Here is a 16,873-nt window from a genome sequence, read left to right on the forward strand (position 1 = left end):
GAGCCATGCTTTCAGCAGCGCCCTCTTTTTCTTGCAGTGTTGTGTCTGTCTGAGGAATGTTTTTTGGCCCCATGGTTGATTGTGTCACGTGTGGTGGTGCCACGTGATACGTTTTGCGGCATCATGCCTTTTGGCATCCAACTTTGATGCGTGCGCTGTCTTCTCAGCGCCTTTTCTGAGAGCCTCTTAGTTTTCGTGTTCCCCCTTTTTAGTTTTCCTTAATCGGGGTTCCTGCCTGGATAGCAGCTTCTTGTGCTGTGTGAGTATCCCCCTTGTGTGTTGGAGTACCCCCCTGGTGTGTTTCAGGACGGGTGAACTTCCTGCTTGCCTTAGGGTTTGCTAGTGTGCTGTGCCTTACCCATGTTCTTTAGATATCGATGTGGGTGTTTTATCCCCTGCAGCTTTTCAGCCTTCTGGACACCATGGTGTCCTTGCGAGTTCTACGGATATGGGTAGGGGGAGGGGTGGCTGCTTAGAGGCCTGATCGGTCTCTATCTGTGGATTCTGGTGTAGTCTCCACGGGGTTTCATATGTTACCCGTCTTGATGTAGGTATGCTTGCCGGAGTGTGCCGATGTTTCAGCCTCCAGAATATAAAATATATGATAAGTAATTTATAACGCGTCTGTACACATGTTGTTGCGAAGTCCAATGTCCTGCTTGTCTTGAGGGTTTTGGGCTGGAGTGGTCTCTGGGTAAACACTGATTGCACAGTACATGTGTATGTAGGTGGGGAAACCCCTTGTGGCGCGTTGGGCGTTATTTCAAGGGTTTCTTATCCATGAGCATTGTCCAGGTCAGATATTGCTGGACCCAGTGTAAAATCATTAAAATAGGAAAATACATGTTCTTCTTTTTGTACAACCTGTCCCTATGCCAGTAGGTCCCGGGAATTGTTTTGGGGTCAATGGGCATAAGGCAACGCAGTCCGTTTTGGATTTGGTGCTGTTTTTCACTGCCTTCTACAGGTAGATGCTGTTTTCTGTTTCTATTCTCCTGTTATCTTACCAAAGGCGGTAAAGAAAAACAATGTAAGGGCAGGCTTCTAGGGGCATCGTGGGTACCTGCATAAGCAGGGTATGTGGACAGTATGACAGGAACGCCCATGTCAACAACGTGCAATGCTTCGGAGCCATCACTAGATGGCAGAATATGCACAGCATGTGATTCTAAATAGAATCCCAAGCCCTAAAACTATATTTTGGTCGCTGTATCTGGTGTCTGGGTCATGGCCTATGTCCATTCCGTATGCACTGTGACCCAAAGGCTTGAGCCAGACCCTGTGCAGTGGTGGAAGTGGAAACAAGGAACCAGTGGTACTCTGGCTGCATCCAAAAAGGAGGAAGTGGAATGGTTGGACCGATGGGAAGTTTGGGAGGCGAGTGACCAGGACCACAAACGTTGGCTCAAATTGTTGGATTTCAAGGTCTACAGTAGAAATGTCTTATAAAGTTTTACTTACAAAAAACACACATGGCACAATAAAGCAATGCATAATAAAATTACATAGCAACATGTAAATCCTTATAGCAACATGTTCAGCCAAAAGAACACCATTGCGGCGTTAATTTTCACATCCTTAATGATAAACTATAAGTCCCATAATGCAAGAATAATGCCAAAGTGAACCATCTAGATAACCCCTGTGATTTAAGACATGTAATAATATAAGTTGTGGAATAAACAAAGATTGATATGCAGATTATTTGTCACAAACTTCCAGCTCATTCTTATTCATGGTGTTGAAAACATGTGAATAGTGGCTTAAAGCAACTTCATATTTGTGTATGTTAAGATAGCAGACATCTTGGATATAAATAAATCTGTAAATGGGTGCTTTGTGTTGCTCACTTTAACTAGCACAGATTTGCAAGGTAGCCAGTGCTTTGCGAGCTCATCGAGTTGGACATGTTCCATCATGCTCTGCCACTGATAAAAGAAATCTGTTTGCAACCTGAGCAGCTTAACGAACAGCACAGCCATGGACTCTGCGTGTGTGTCTGCCTAGCTGAGACTTGGGAAACTGCCAGTGCTTGAATGCCCGGCCTGAATCGATTCTATATTTGGCTCAGGAGAAAGAAAAAGCATCACAGACGTTTCTTGAGCCTTTGAACTAAAGGTACACTTTGTAAAAAAGCAAACTAGTGGTACGGTGTACAAATGATTTATATTGCACTTCCATCTCTGGCACTGTGGGTATGTTGTCTTTGCTCATGGACTTCGGCAGAGTGTCCTATCCACTGAGACTAGTGGCAGACCATGCCCAGTGGTAACTGTGGATGTGTTTCCTATGTTTGCTGTTCCCGGGGGATGGCTAAAATCGATACCCAATGAACAGTGCCCTCTGGCCACATGGAATGCAAAATTGCAACTAGTTATATTGTATTTGCTGTGCCCTGTGAAACATTTCTGAGTAGTGTTCAGTGACGGAGGAGGAGTGCAGGGCTAAAGTCGAGGGTACACGCGGGTGGACAGAGTGCACCAACGTTTTTCAGAGGGTGAACTCAGTCCCCCCAGCTAAAGTGAGAAACATTTAAAGTCTTCCTCGAATTTATGAATTAAAGTCAACCTCTGGGATCAAACCACAGTCTCAGGCTTGCAGGCCGGACACTTCACCACTGCACTATATAACCTGAGGACAGATAACAAACAACTAAACGTGAAATGTCGCATTTCGGTATTGCATGTTCCAGGGAAAACATTTGTATTGGTTATTGGAGTTTAAAACATGCACACCTTTTAACGTTGAAAGGCAAATGTCATTTGGCCTATGCAATGTGGGTGGTCATGCAAAGCCATTGCGTTTGTTGATGAGTCCCCCCACTTTTATTTTTAGGACTTGACCTCTGGCTGGAATGTATGGGGTGTTCTGTACTGGGCACAGCCAATAGTAATAATGCCCTTGGCCAGTGTCCACGTGGCATGGTAGCAGGTTATCATGCCCAGTGGGAACTGTTGGTGAGTTAGGGTACATCATTGGGAAAACAAAACCATACACCTAAACTAACTTGTATGTTCAGTTACAGATAACCTTCTGTAATAAAAACGTCAGACATTGATGGAAAAATCTTTAGTTAAAATAATATGTTATTGCTGCAAAGCAGAACCCAAACTCTACAGATATGCAGCCAAACCCAGTGGACACTGTGGAGGGTGCACCAACAGTGCTGTCCCTAACCAATTGACATTTTACTGAAATCCATAGGGTCGGATTGTCCTGCGGGCCTGAATTCACCAATAGGGACCTGTAGTTTGTCAATGCAGTCCTGAAGCTGGAAATATTGCACGATTTCTGTCTTTTTTGGCACTTTTCCCAGAAATGTTGAAGTAGCTTTTTACCAGGCCATATTAAGTTGGTGAGTTGGACCAGACTTTCTAACTCAGATCTGGTATATAAAGAAAGTGATATCCTGGGTCAGTAACAATCGTTGCCTCTACAAACAAAAACTTGTTTTCTTAAAATACAAATATTGAAACGTCTAGCATGGCACTTAGGACATGCTTGCCTCTTTCCAATAAGCAAGTGCAACTTTTCTCTCCCTTTCTCTGCACTCACTCCTAATGGGAACACGATCTCCGTAAGCCATGTATGTGAGGGGCGAGTGAATAATGACAAACTCCTCTGAATCCATTGACTGTAAAAATGAACTCTGTGCTGGGTGCTGATAAACACACAGGCAACTTATTCTACCCCTGCACTGAAAAATACTTTGATGAGGAACAATGTAGTCTGCACCTTCTTCCTGCTGCAGCTGCGGCCACCAAACAATGCCATGGCCCATGCTCTAGGCTAGGGAATGTGACATTATCTCCCTAATTGAACACTGTCTAGCCCAATAAATGGGACCGGCCCATTGTCATCTCCAGAGAGAGTGCTGTCGCTCACAGGCTGTGTTGCTGTTAAAGTTACAGCCCAAAAAAGTGTCTTCCCCTCCCACCACTATGGAACAGTGTGTGCATATGCCCCATTGTGCATTGTAGCACTGAGACTTTTCAGAAATGAAAATCCGTTTTTTTTTAAAATCTCGCGCTATTCCCATGGCACGCAAAAAATAAATCTCAAAATGATATTTGAAAGATTTGAAAGAGGAAAAGTGTAGGTTTTACATCTGGGTGGGGAGGGTGAAAGAGCATCAAAGGGCGACTTGGCACCAAATGGCGAGTTGGGCACTTTGGGGGAGCACTTTTTGAGTCCTATATCGTGTTTGTGTTAGCACAGGAATGTCAGGTGGATCTGTGAGAAACTGCAAGATTCGATCAGAATGAAAAGTGCATCATGGGAATGAGCGGGCGAAAAAGGATAGTAGGAGGGGGTCAGGAAGGATTTTCACAGTGGCCGGATGGTGAGGGGACCTACAAAGGAGGAGGCGTGCACATGTGGAATTGCAAAGGGGAAGACGTATTTTACATTCTTTAGCATTTGTGGATTGCAGCAGTATTTGTAAAACACTAGATTCACGGTTGTGATTCCGCAGAACATTTCTGGGGTAAAATACCACGAGAATGGAAGAAGGGGCAGCCAAATGGGGTGACATTGGCCGCTGGGCCATGGCGCTGAAGCTTAATTTGTAGAAAAGATCAGATATGCGTGGATCCCGATCTACGACCCTAAGAGTTGGTGGGGGGCACGGCTAAAGGCCATGGTCAGTGGGACATGGATATTTAGTAGCACGGAGTCCAATGTCTTTTAGCATAATTCTTGCAACAGGGACAGTGACTACAGCCAAAGGCTATGGGGCATGGACGGTGGGAGTTGGATATTTAGCAGTGACGTGTATGTCTGTGGGCAGTGGCCACAGTCATTAATCTTCATTTTTGCAGAGTGGATAAGGGTCATGCCAGAAAGCCATTGCAAGCGGGCAGTGCATATATATATTTATATATACACCCATTTTATGTAATATCTGATTGAATTATGGTTTAGTGTGCTGAACTATTTTTTTGTATTCCTGCTGAATGCTTCCTCAAACTATTGCCAAGTGTGTGTGTTTATGATTGTACTCAATATGCACTCAATGTGTCTGAGATTTCAAACCAGTGAGATAGGGTAAGGTCCAAGGAGCCAACATGTCTTAAATATTAGCATTTGTAATAGGAAGAAGATACATCTGGTGGGCTAACAACTGAACACAAATGTCCCTGTATTCCTTTTTACAGTGTCTAATAATGTTAAGTGTATATTTCTTTACATGTACTTATTTATTTATTTATTTATTTATTGGGTATGTATTATACACCAATACAGCAAATGGTGTTTCAAGGCGCATCAAGACAAGGGAGCGGGAAGTACAGGGACGAAAAAACAATAACGTTCCTACTAGGCCTTGAGACAATTAGGACTGTGCAAGTGCAGTAACATAAATGAGGGGACAAGGGGAGGAGGGGAAGTGCAGGAAGTGAAGGAAGGAGTAATGCTCAGGCGTGAGGGAGGAGAAGGGTACATTAAGTGCAGATGAGCAGGTTCAAACACAGCACAAGGCTGGAAATTAAGAAACAACATCGGGGTGAGTGCACAATTTGGGAAAGCCTCACCACATGGTTATGGGGGCTACATCAATAGGCAGGCACACATAGGTAGTGCAGCACAGGGCTGAGAGTGTCAATCCAGTGCTGACAGGTAACAAATAGGTAACATCCATCCTGCAGAGAGGTGCAAGAGTCACGGGTGCAATGGGCCATTATTTTTTACATTTAAATGTAAGTGTTTACATGTATGCATTTTGTTTGTTTTAGTTGCTGCCTCTCATAAGGTCATACTATGTTGGCAATTTATTCAGTTTCAGTTTCAATTTCATCTTTCTAGATATCAAATTTGCTGTCATTGGAGCTTGCATCGGGGCAATCCTAGCAGCTGCGTTTTTAGCCATTAAGATTTACATGCTCAAGAAACACATGCTGGATAACGAATTCTCAGGTGAGTCTGACATTGATCAGGTGAGTCTGTGATCTCAGATGATTGCATTTCTTATTGGTTCACACATTTGATCTCACGTCAAAATGCTAAAATGTATAGGACCAGTGGTTGGTGCTTGATCCTCTCAGAGGAATCCCTTTCATATTAGTTAAAGTAAAACATTTGTTTCCCTCCCTCCTACTTTCTCATCCCGCTAAGCCCATTTTGAAATCACTTGATTGAAGGGCTCCCGATTGATCCGTCTCCTGTCTGTACCTTACTGTGAAGGTCAGATGCCTGTACTTTTTCTATTAAAAAATTGTCACCAGTAATCAGGAAAACCCTCACATTCAACGCTTTTGTAATGTCATGAAGAAACTGAATAGAACCAGTCCAACAAGTTGACCCTTGAGGCAGATACCTAGCCACCACTCTCCCAGCCATGTTCATTTTGTTATGCAAGCAGTTTTTGATCCATTGTTTCTTATAGGAATCAATATCAAGGGCAGTTTGAGGTCACTTCAAGGACACCAATTTGTCACCTATCGTCTGGTGATGGCGGTGGATGTATTTGACATCACCATCTCATTCTTAATTGTTGATTCCAGTGGTAAAACCTGCAGCACTGAGGATGTTGTTTGACCGCTTTGTGAGGGAATGATCGAGCCCTCACTTGAGTGAGTGATTTTAAGTGCTGGGATAGCTTGGAGAACATACACGTTCCAGGTATGATATTATCCCAGCTTGTTTTGAAGGCCACAACATGGATCCAGCCTTTTCAAAGGTCTCACCGTTGACCATCCTCTATTGACAGCTACCCCGTGGGGGAGATCCCATTCTCATCACAATCTACCTATCTTTTCCAGCACTAAATTGTGTCTGGCAACTAAAATATACTGAAACCGATTATAAGACATTCCTGTGTAAGTTACCTGCACGTAAAGCTCCTCTTCACAACTTTCTTCATCGAACCGTCCTATGGGAAGACTGCTTTATTTCAATTCCCAACAATTAAAGCAGTTTTACTTATATGTTCTCTATTAAAAGTGTATTAATAAATTACTACCATGAGCAGAGTCTATCCAAGTTAGAATTGACAGACCTATTGTAACCACAGTCGTACTTCACAAGGTCTATTCCACCTTCATTGCCATCCTACCCCCAATACCTCCAGGCCTCACTTTCTTGTAACCAAAACGGATCATAGCCTCATAACTACATCAAAGTCTATTGTCCGCAAACATCCCCAGATCTTCGAAGACCTCACTACTTTGAATCGAACAGTTCTCCAAGAAAGGCTGTGGTGGTTGAAGCAGTGGTCGAAGTGTATAAAAAGAAGTAGTGGAACTATGCTCCCTGCTGGCCTGCACCCACAAGCCCCATCACCACGTCCCTTCCCACACACAGTACAAATCCCTAAACACATGCACCTGCCGTTTAAGGGAACGTTCAAGGCACTGCAAATGAAAGTGCAAGTTTCACCTTCTTCCTGCACTTTTATTTGACAACAAAAGCATTCTGAATGGCTTCTTTTTTTAAAAATAAATGCATATAGGAACAGTAAAACTTAAATAAGAAAAGTTGAGGAGTACCGCTCCCGCTCACTTCGACCACTGGGTTGAAGATTTGCAGTACAGAGTCACAGCCTTTGAAACGTCTTGCCTCTTCAGCTGCATCAGAAATGAAACTACCACTACATCTGCCGTGTTCTCAAGATGATCCATGAACAACCCCCTCCTCTTTTCCTCTGTTCCTCAGTCCATCCACATTGTAACTCATACAGCCTAATTATATGCTTGGTGGTATCCTGCCGGCAATTCTAGTGGAATAACACCAAATTGTTTTACTGTTACCGGCACTCAGTCTGGTGGAATTACTGCCAGATTCTGAGTGCTGGTAAGTGCAGTTGCTCCCCATTCCATTGAGTCCCATAGGATTCCATTGGGGGAGTTACTGGCATTACTGGCACCGGTATTGAGCTGAAGGTAATTCCGGCACCCCACCAGCAAGCTTGGAGTTTGCCAGAGCGGAAATGTGCTGGTAAACAGAATTACTCCAACTTTAATTCCGCAACAGCAAACTCCTAATGAGGCCCAATCTGACATACTCAGAAGTGACTGAATGGTTGAATGGAGTGCTACAAGCAACCAATAAATGAAGAAATAGTCTGGAACCCAAAGCACCATCGCTTAAATCCAAAATGATCTACCCAACCCAAAAAGCGTGGGACAGCACAAATGGCATTTTGAGCAAAGCAAGTTTACAAATTCTCTGCATCGTCCAAAGGTTTCTCTGCTCAACAAAATGGGAAAGGAACATACATTCCATTATCATGTCTTCTTCCATGAACTTTCTGCTCTCCTGTAGAGTATTTCCCAGGAGTGCAGAATAATGTTACCAAAAATCAACATCCACCCTGATCTAAAGGGCTTTATCCAGCCGGCCCCATTGATATCTATTTACCCTTTCAGTTTCCAAAGCCTTTGACAAATCTGCCTCTGTCAATTAAGATGTCTTTGCATTATTTTCCTCTGTTAAATAAAGTTATGAATCCATCTAACATAATTTTTGTCCTGCTGTCATTTCTGAATCCATTTCCCCCTATAAGCCCTCCACCCCCACAAACAATAGGAAAAGGTGCACTGAATCACTGATATGCTGTATATCTGGTATATTTTTGGAACATCTAAGATATTATTGTATTGAAGATAGGTTAGGACCCAAAAAGCCAACACCTGCTGAAAATGCAGGGTCAATCAGTGCAAATCTCCCCCTGCTAAAGAGGCAGAACCGTAAATGTCAAATCCATCTCCTTCTGAGGCTTCTCACATTTATAACCCTCCCCTGATTTACTCCAGTTCCACAGATGCAATATTGCATTCAAAATACAAAATGGTGTTGGATGTTGGGAAGGTAATGTGTACCAGAGGACAGATGAGTAAAAGCTTGATCTGACAAAATGTTACATTGTGGAAAGGTTGGTGGATATTGAATGGTATTGTGACAAAGCTTGCTGGGCAAGGAAGAGACTACGAATCATCAACTATATTAAATAGGCATTGACAAAGCCAACAGTTTTTGCTTTTGGGAACACAAGAGGTTTCCTGTTTTGCAAAGCATTGTCATCACAGACACAGCCATCATTTATGGAGTACTATAAAGTAATGCTATAGAGATCAAATCATATGGCAGTCATTAACAGGACATGGCCAGGATCTCTGGCCATTTCTCAGCTGTTTGTCACCCCTACTTTGCTCACATGCTCCGTTGGCCATGCATTGCAATCATATGCTCATGACCTCACACCATTTGTCGGCTATCGTGAACCTATACCTAGCTAAAAGAACAATGTATTTATTATAACAGCTAGTGCAACATAACATTTAACCCCAAACATAAGAGAATACATCATAGGAACATAACACTATAACATGTATAACGAGAAGCAGAAACAACTAAAATAAACACCAAATAAAAATGAATCAAAGAAAACAAAATAACCACAGGCACAAATTACAATGAGTAAACCATAACAATGCCACTATGGCCAAAGCCTACACAAAAGGCCAAAATGTTGGCAATGCCAATGCTTGTTACACTTTGTGGTCCAATTTATTTCAAAAGGACCCATGCTGTGTGCCCCAGAGCTCTACTTCATACTGCAATGCAGTGGCCACTTTTTTCTCATCCACCCTAATTAGCAGTCAGACAGAGAGAAACTGGTCTACCGAAATCTGTGTTGATAACCAAGTCAGGAAATTGACTTTTCCACTCAATCTACCCTGATGTTCACTTTAGGGTAATTCTTTTTCATACCATATCCTCGCACAAGTTTCAGATTTGATACATGTTATTGGGCTAACTGAAAATTCTATTCAGGAATGGAACTAAACATTTGTTTGTGAAGTTCCACAGATTTCTTAATCAGATTTTGCAGATTTAAATAATTTATACAGTAAAGCCCCTGCACAGATCTTTTTTCAAAACGAAAAGAATGCCATAAACTGTCAGCTTTTTCAAGACTTTCATTGTTAATGTACAAGTAGGAATACAAATGTTGATACTTACCATCACCATTTTGTGTTTTCCTCTATTAATCACAAGATGATGTGTACTGCGATATTCTCAGAGCAAGGGTTTGAGCAATGTAGTCTGATGCCTCTCTGATACCGTAGACCATATCATCAGCATACGTGAGTAACTCAGAATGTCTGTATCCCTGCGTCAGAGGAATATTAGATAAGCAGCCAAAAATGGGATGCTCTGATGGATGCAAGTGAAACAGAAGATGGGCAAGCATCCATCCTTGGTTTGGGCCCTCCTCTTTGATAATTATCCTGGCATATTCCACATTCATACCTGTGTCAATCATAACCCTGCAATCCTCATTTTGGCTGTCATGATCTTAAGTACATTTCTAGCAATCTCCCAAAACATGGAAAGCCTCCACACCATCTAGTAGTTGACATATTTGAATGCTGTTGAGAAATTCACAAAGCAAAAGTTCAGTTTTGATTTATTTTGCACTATACATTTTATCCTCAACAGATTCAATGCTAGACATCCTTGGATCATCGATGAATCTGTGCAATCGCTTTGCCCTCAAGGTCCAGTAAGGCTATTGTTCTGTGGTTTTATTTTAAAGTTTGTTTTTATTGATTTTAAAGTTATAGATATAACAACAACAAATCAGATTCATAGGAGAGAAAAACATTAAACAAAATATAGGACACAGACAACAATGATAACATCATCTTGTACTGTACTTCCCTAATTTGAATGGCTTTGGCTAGTTTCAGGATATTTTTCCACACCCCTTCTCGTCGGTCCCTGGAAACACCCCATGTGGTGATGGAATCCCATTTGGTGGTATAATGCAATTGGACGTCTGGGGGCCCCCTCGAGCAGTAAGTTCTCTAGCATTGTAAAGTTGCTAGTCGGAACTGCCCTTAGATCATGATTGGAAACCCAGTGTCAGAGCTAAAATGATCAGTGGTGTTCACATTCCGTAGTTTCAAGGCTTCCTCACAGCTCGTGAAAAATCTTATAGTGTGGCCCATGTACAGATGCTTCATCCATTTGTGGCTTGCCTCCCGCCATTATATAAAGGATAGTTCCTCAAGTCCGGCCATTAGTTGTGGGTTCCTGAACAGAAGTATGAATGGAGAGGGAAAAGCAGATATTTAGTATTTGTAGATTAAGCCGTCCTAAATTTCCCTGACTAGTCCCATAATATGGCTACGGTACATATTTTTGGGCCTTTCGAAATTGGAGATTCACAGTAGCTCGTCCAGGGGATAACCCACTATTGCCCTATCGAATTTGTTGGGGTTGATAGTAAGCCATTCCCTGAGGAAACGGGTTTGAGCTGCCTGACAATACGCTCTGAACTGTGGGAAGGACACGCCACCCCTGTCTCTGGGGGCCATTAGGACAGTGCAAGAGATTCTAGGTCTTTTATTTCTTCCAGACAGAGTTACAGGAAACAGTTAATAGCTCCTTGAAAATGGAGTTGGGAAGTTGAATCAGGAGGGCCTGGAAGTAGTTGAGTAGTCTTAGAAGGATCGACATTTTGATCGTGCTATTCTCCCCAGACAGGAGATAGTCAAGGGACGCCACCTATGTAGATAATTTGTTATCTCACGTAGGAGTGATGGATAGTTGGCTGTGTCAAGGAAATCGAGAGACTTAGTAAGTGCAATCCAAAAGATTCCCTCACTAGGCCATCTGAAAGGAGAACTATTCATTGCGTCTTGGCGAACCTACCCTGGTGAGTTAAATTGAGTATTTTGGACTTATCAAAGTTCACTTTCAGCCCTGCCACTCTTTGAAACAGTTTCAGTTCCCTCTGAGCCTCTCTCAAAGTGGAGGGTGGGTCTGTCTGGGCGAGGAGCATATGTTCCCTAACCCAAAAGACAATCCCTTTCACATCGCCTGCCTCCCTCAGTCAAACTAACAGGGGCTCTAGAAATATTGCGAACAGGAAAGTGGACAGGGGGCAACCGGGTTTCGTGCCTCTCTGAAGTGTAATTCTGCTTGAGAGATTTTCTTTTACTACGAGTCGGCCCATTGGGGAGACGTAGTTTGCACACACCATTTTAAAAAAAAAAACCTCTCCAAACCCCATACTCCTGAGCGTGGCAAGGACAAAGGACCATTTGAATTGATCTAACACCTTATTGGTAACCAAAGAGAGGAGAACCCCCAAGGTGTTGGCCTTATGTGACTTTTCAATGATGTGGGCACCTCTTTGGATGTTATCAAATGTTTGATGACCCCTCACAAAGCCTGTTTGCTTCTCTCCTTTGAGTCTCGAAGGGAGAACATCTGATCTGTTGGCCAGGACTTTAGTGTACATTTTAGCATCTAGATTAATCAAAGCGATAGGGCAATATGATCCACATTTAGTCAGATCTTTTTGTGGTTTGGGAATTAAAATAATGTCTGCCTCCTCCATCGGAGGCCTCTCATTCTAGCTATTCTGGCTCCTAATTCCAAACGGATAAAATGTCTACTTAACTGGCTTTTGCAATTCGGCACATCGGCCTTCATTCCGAGTTATAGGGAAGTTGAGCACGAAGTTAGACAAACTTAAACATATACACGATGCACTGGCATTATCATGCAAGTTGGAGCCCCGAATAGAACAGGAAGTAATAGATCATGTGGCTTACTGGGACATCGCCGGCATCCTAAACTGTAAACTTCGATATGTTTTAGTTCCCACTTGGGGAACATCAAGAGTGCACACACGCATGCGTGGGGAAACAGTGCGCACAAACCGGGTTGCCTCAGGACGCACACTGCGCCTGGGCAACATGGGACCAGCGCTGTTTACCCGCGCATGCCCAATGAGATCCTACCAAGCTCCCACCATGAGCATGCGTGAGAGGTAAGCGGTCCGGCCCGCTCACATGCATGCGCATAGGCATCCAAACAATATTTAGAACAGTGTACACTCTGAAAGGCTACAGACCGGAGAGAATCATTCGATGCTCCGGTGACCTGAGGATTCCTGAGACACACGCGCACCGCGCTTAGAGGTGAGTGATGGATCCAGACTCAGTTAGCAGGCTTAGCCCCTTCCTTTACACAGAATTACTTGAAGAGTTCCTGGTAACATAGTTAAGGTTAGGTTTACCTCGAGGCCCAATTAGAATGATATAACCAGCCAGACTAGGAGAAAGGGGGAAGGATACCCCTGCTCACTCCACTAACAGAAAGTGGTACATTATAATAATCTACAAATACACCCAGAAACCCCTGAGAAACATGTACTGAATCTACATTTTTTCCCTGTCTTTTCTCTAGCAATTCTTTGGGAGCAAGTCTCCTTGAAGTGTAATTGAGCATACACAGAGCAAGTTATGTGCAGATAATCCTACCAACAGAGTGTGTCCAAAGTCCTGAAAGAAAGGTGCCAGCGGCATCAAAAGGAGGTGTGTTAAGAGAAATGTTTTGTAATGGTCTGAATTGTGACAGGTTAAGTTATAATTTCTTATAGCCAAGCTTGTCAATAGTGAATCAGTGATCAAACACTAATAGTGAAATACTCTATGTTTTTACCTTAAGAACTGAATTCAAGAACATATACATTTTTGGAACAAATAGTATCATTGTCCCTGAAGATGGACTGTTGTAAAAGTCCGAAACGCATTGGCAATACATTGACAAATCTTGCTGCTATTTTGGAGTGGTGATTTGAAACCAAAGAACTTCATTGTTTAATTTTGTTATTACCTAAAAGGGACTTTGTGAATTTATGTGTGAATCAAAAGCCTTATAATTGTGAATGTGTTTAACAAAAAGGTTTTGAAAAAATTGTATGCTTTGATTAAAACAACCCATGGAGGATTTTCTTACTTTTCTAACGTTGTATAGTTTGGTATTAAGAAACCGATCTCACTGACATTGCTTGGACCTACGAATTGTCAAATCTTGTGAATTGAATCAAGAGTGTAAAATACAACTGTCTGGTAAATCAACAGTTAACCGGTGGGTACACACCCAGATCAACCTTCCCGTACCTTAGCACTTTAAAACCCTAAAATAAGAAATGATATCCACATTGAAATTTGGAATAGTAAGCAGTGAGATTCTAATTAGACCTCACGTGCCTGCGACACGAATGAGATTTGGGATTGTATTCCCTTTGGAGTGCACTAAGGGTTGGCAGGTAGCAATACATGCCTTTTCTTCCTGGCATTCATTCTAGGGCCTGAAATGAGTTGAAAAGATCAATTAAGATGGGGGTCAGTGTTGCTTTGAACATTTTATAATACACAGCGGGAAAGCCATCCACACCCGGGGATTTATTGATAGGCAGATTTCCAATAATATTAAGTACCTCCTGTTGGGTTATTTATGCTTCCAGTATTTCCTTGTCTATGTAGTAGGAGGAGACATACGTTGGCAATTATCAATTCACTTGAAGCATCTCCCGGTAAAATAGCTATAAGCGAATAGTGACTGCATATGATAAGTGCATAGTTATATCTTTAGATACCACCCATAGGGACATGGACATTAAAATGCTGATGCCACTAGTTAGGTGGCCCTGTTTGTTTGATATAATATTCAATACTTAAACTATTAAACTATTATTGATAGGCAATCAGCTCGTAATCAATTAGAGAACAAGGGGGAGGATCACAGGGAACTCTAACTTACCCTTCACTCACTTACGGTAAGGGCTATTTGATTAATAAACAAGGTACTATTTCTATTCTGATGTATTATGGTACAGTGCTCGGATACATTCTAGTTAGAACTGCACTTTATGCACAATTCAAAAAAGAATTTGAAATGAAACCGGGAGAAGTAAATCTCTATGCCAATGCCTCTCTATTTTCACCCACCTGTGCCATAACCAAGGTATTTAGGCAGTGTTTTCTCGACAAGGCATTCTTCCAGTTTGCTCTGGGAGTTTGGACTCAAAATCCCAGCAGGCAGCGTTTTCAGCCCAGGTTCTTTTCTCCATTCACCTCTTCTCCAAAATGCCTAGATCCTCTATTTCCAGAACCCATTATGCAGTCTTAGCCATGGTGCTTCTTGGATATTCAACTTGGCTCCCTTCTCCCTCTTTGTTTTTGGCTACATGTCTTCCGGCTCTCCCTCTTCCCTCGCGTCGAACCATCATTGGCTTCTTCTTCTCGGATCTCGTAGCTCGCTCTCCAGGTCAAAGCATGGCCGCTTGCCGCCTCTTGTTTGGCTGTAGCAGCTGTCTTGCCTCACAGTAGCCCTGCACTTGCTAGCATTTCTCATTTGGGACGTTTTCCCCCCTCGTCCTCCTTCTGTATGTCCGTGTTAGTTGTCAGGTAGGCCCTTGTCTTCTCGTTTTCTCCAGTTGGTCGGACAATGGGAGGGTGTCAGTTCTCCCCTCTCCTCGCTGATGCAGCTTCCAGCACCTCCCCGCGCCACAGGAAGTTCTTAGAATATTGGTGACCACGCCCTTACCTCCCGGCGGATCTTTTCAAGCGGCAGTGGTACCACTGGCTGTGCCAAATGACTGCCAACATTGATGCCAGATAGTACTTGTCTTGGCCAGTGTAAAAGGATATTCATCACAGCGTTTCAGTGGTAGATTACTTGAGAGCCACTTTAGTGGATGGAAGATGAATGGGGGAAGCTGAATGGGTGAGTGCATTGGTTTTGGACAGCGGGCAAGTTGACGAGTGTCTTGGTACTTTGTTGGATGACTTGTAAGTAAATCAATGAATGGGCGGGTCATTTGTCAGATAAATGGATTAGTGACTTGGTCATTTGGTGGATATATCTATGGAGTGGTGGATCCACATTTGGCTAAACCAATTCAACGTTTTCACTATAGAGGTTCAGTATTATGAGCAAAAAACACACATGGCACTCCCAATGCAAGAGAGCATGATCTAAAAACATGTAGGCTGTGTGGATGTTCAGAAATTAACACTTTCCAATTATTCTTTCTTCAGATTCAGAGAACGGCAGGGCGTACTCACTGAGGTAAGACACCGCCCGCTGTGCTTCTAACTCATATACTGTCGCCCTCTCTGTACGGGGCACTCTTTGGAGGGGGCATTATATGCGTGTGGCCCTTGATGAATGCGGCCCTATCTGTATAACAGCCCCCTGTGTACGTGGCACTTTCTCTAATTGTCATCCAGCACTTTGAGAATGCAGCACTAGATACACGCAGCACTGTCGCTATGCAGGTCTGTGTGTGTACAGCACTGTGTGTATGTGGAACTGTGTCCAAGTCTATATATATCCAGCGCTGTCCTTATGTACACAATTAAGGCACGTGTCCCGAAGAAATGAAGGCACTAAGGGATGTCAAAAGCACAACTCACGGTTGACCTAAGACAAGGTTCCTGCTTATTTATTTAAATGGCTTTTTCGTCACTGTTTAACCGTCTCAATTGAGTACATTAATTAATCAATATAACATTCACTATCGAAGGTGGACAAAGGACAATTAATGTAAGGAAGACATGTTATCGCAACCCAAAAGATGGAGGTAGAAACTGCTCTCGACCGCCCCCACCACCCTCTCTGCACCACAAACATATTTGCCCCCTAAGTGATGGGCTGTGCTAGCTCATCCCCTTTACTTGGGGGCCAAGAGGATGTATACATTTCACGAAATAGGTGACAATTTGAGTACCCTTTGGGCATGAAAATGCACAACGTAGAAAAGCGTCAGTGATGACCTATCCCAGCTTGTGTTCTCTCTGTGGGACAGCAGTGGTGTGAATGGCGGCTGTGCCACATGCATGTCCACCCCTGAAACAGGACTGAAAACGCATTGTTTATTTGTGTTTTGGAAAACCCGACATGGGGCTTTATCAGACGTGCTGTGCGCCCTGCATGACTTTACCAGCCTCGTGGTAAACCCTGGCGACGCAGCCTGCCTGCCACGTGGTGTAATGCTAATCCACGCTGCCGGGGTTTCTGATGCCTACAGTGCACATTCGCCAGTGACTGCTGTATCGGGTGGAAGATT

At 43.1% G+C, this 16,873-nt stretch overlaps 1 long non-coding RNA gene across 2 annotated transcripts in view; it reads left to right on the forward strand.

Moving 5' to 3' along the window:
• Positions 1 to 16,873, forward strand: part of LOC138472804 (uncharacterized) — a 361,500-nt gene that overhangs the window by 332,518 nt on the left and 12,109 nt on the right. For both annotated transcript variants that reach the window (XR_011268682.1, XR_011268681.1), the window contains 2 exons: positions 5,803 to 5,913; positions 15,843 to 15,873. This is a non-coding gene — a long non-coding RNA (uncharacterized lncRNA). The remainder of the gene's footprint in view (positions 1 to 5,802; positions 5,914 to 15,842; positions 15,874 to 16,873) is intronic.

The sequence above is a fragment of the Ambystoma mexicanum genome, chromosome 8 (genome assembly GCF_040938575.1).
Source record: "Ambystoma mexicanum isolate Mex_15411 chromosome 8, UKY_AmexF1_1, whole genome shotgun sequence".
NCBI classification, from domain to species: domain Eukaryota; kingdom Metazoa; phylum Chordata; class Amphibia; order Caudata; family Ambystomatidae; genus Ambystoma; species Ambystoma mexicanum.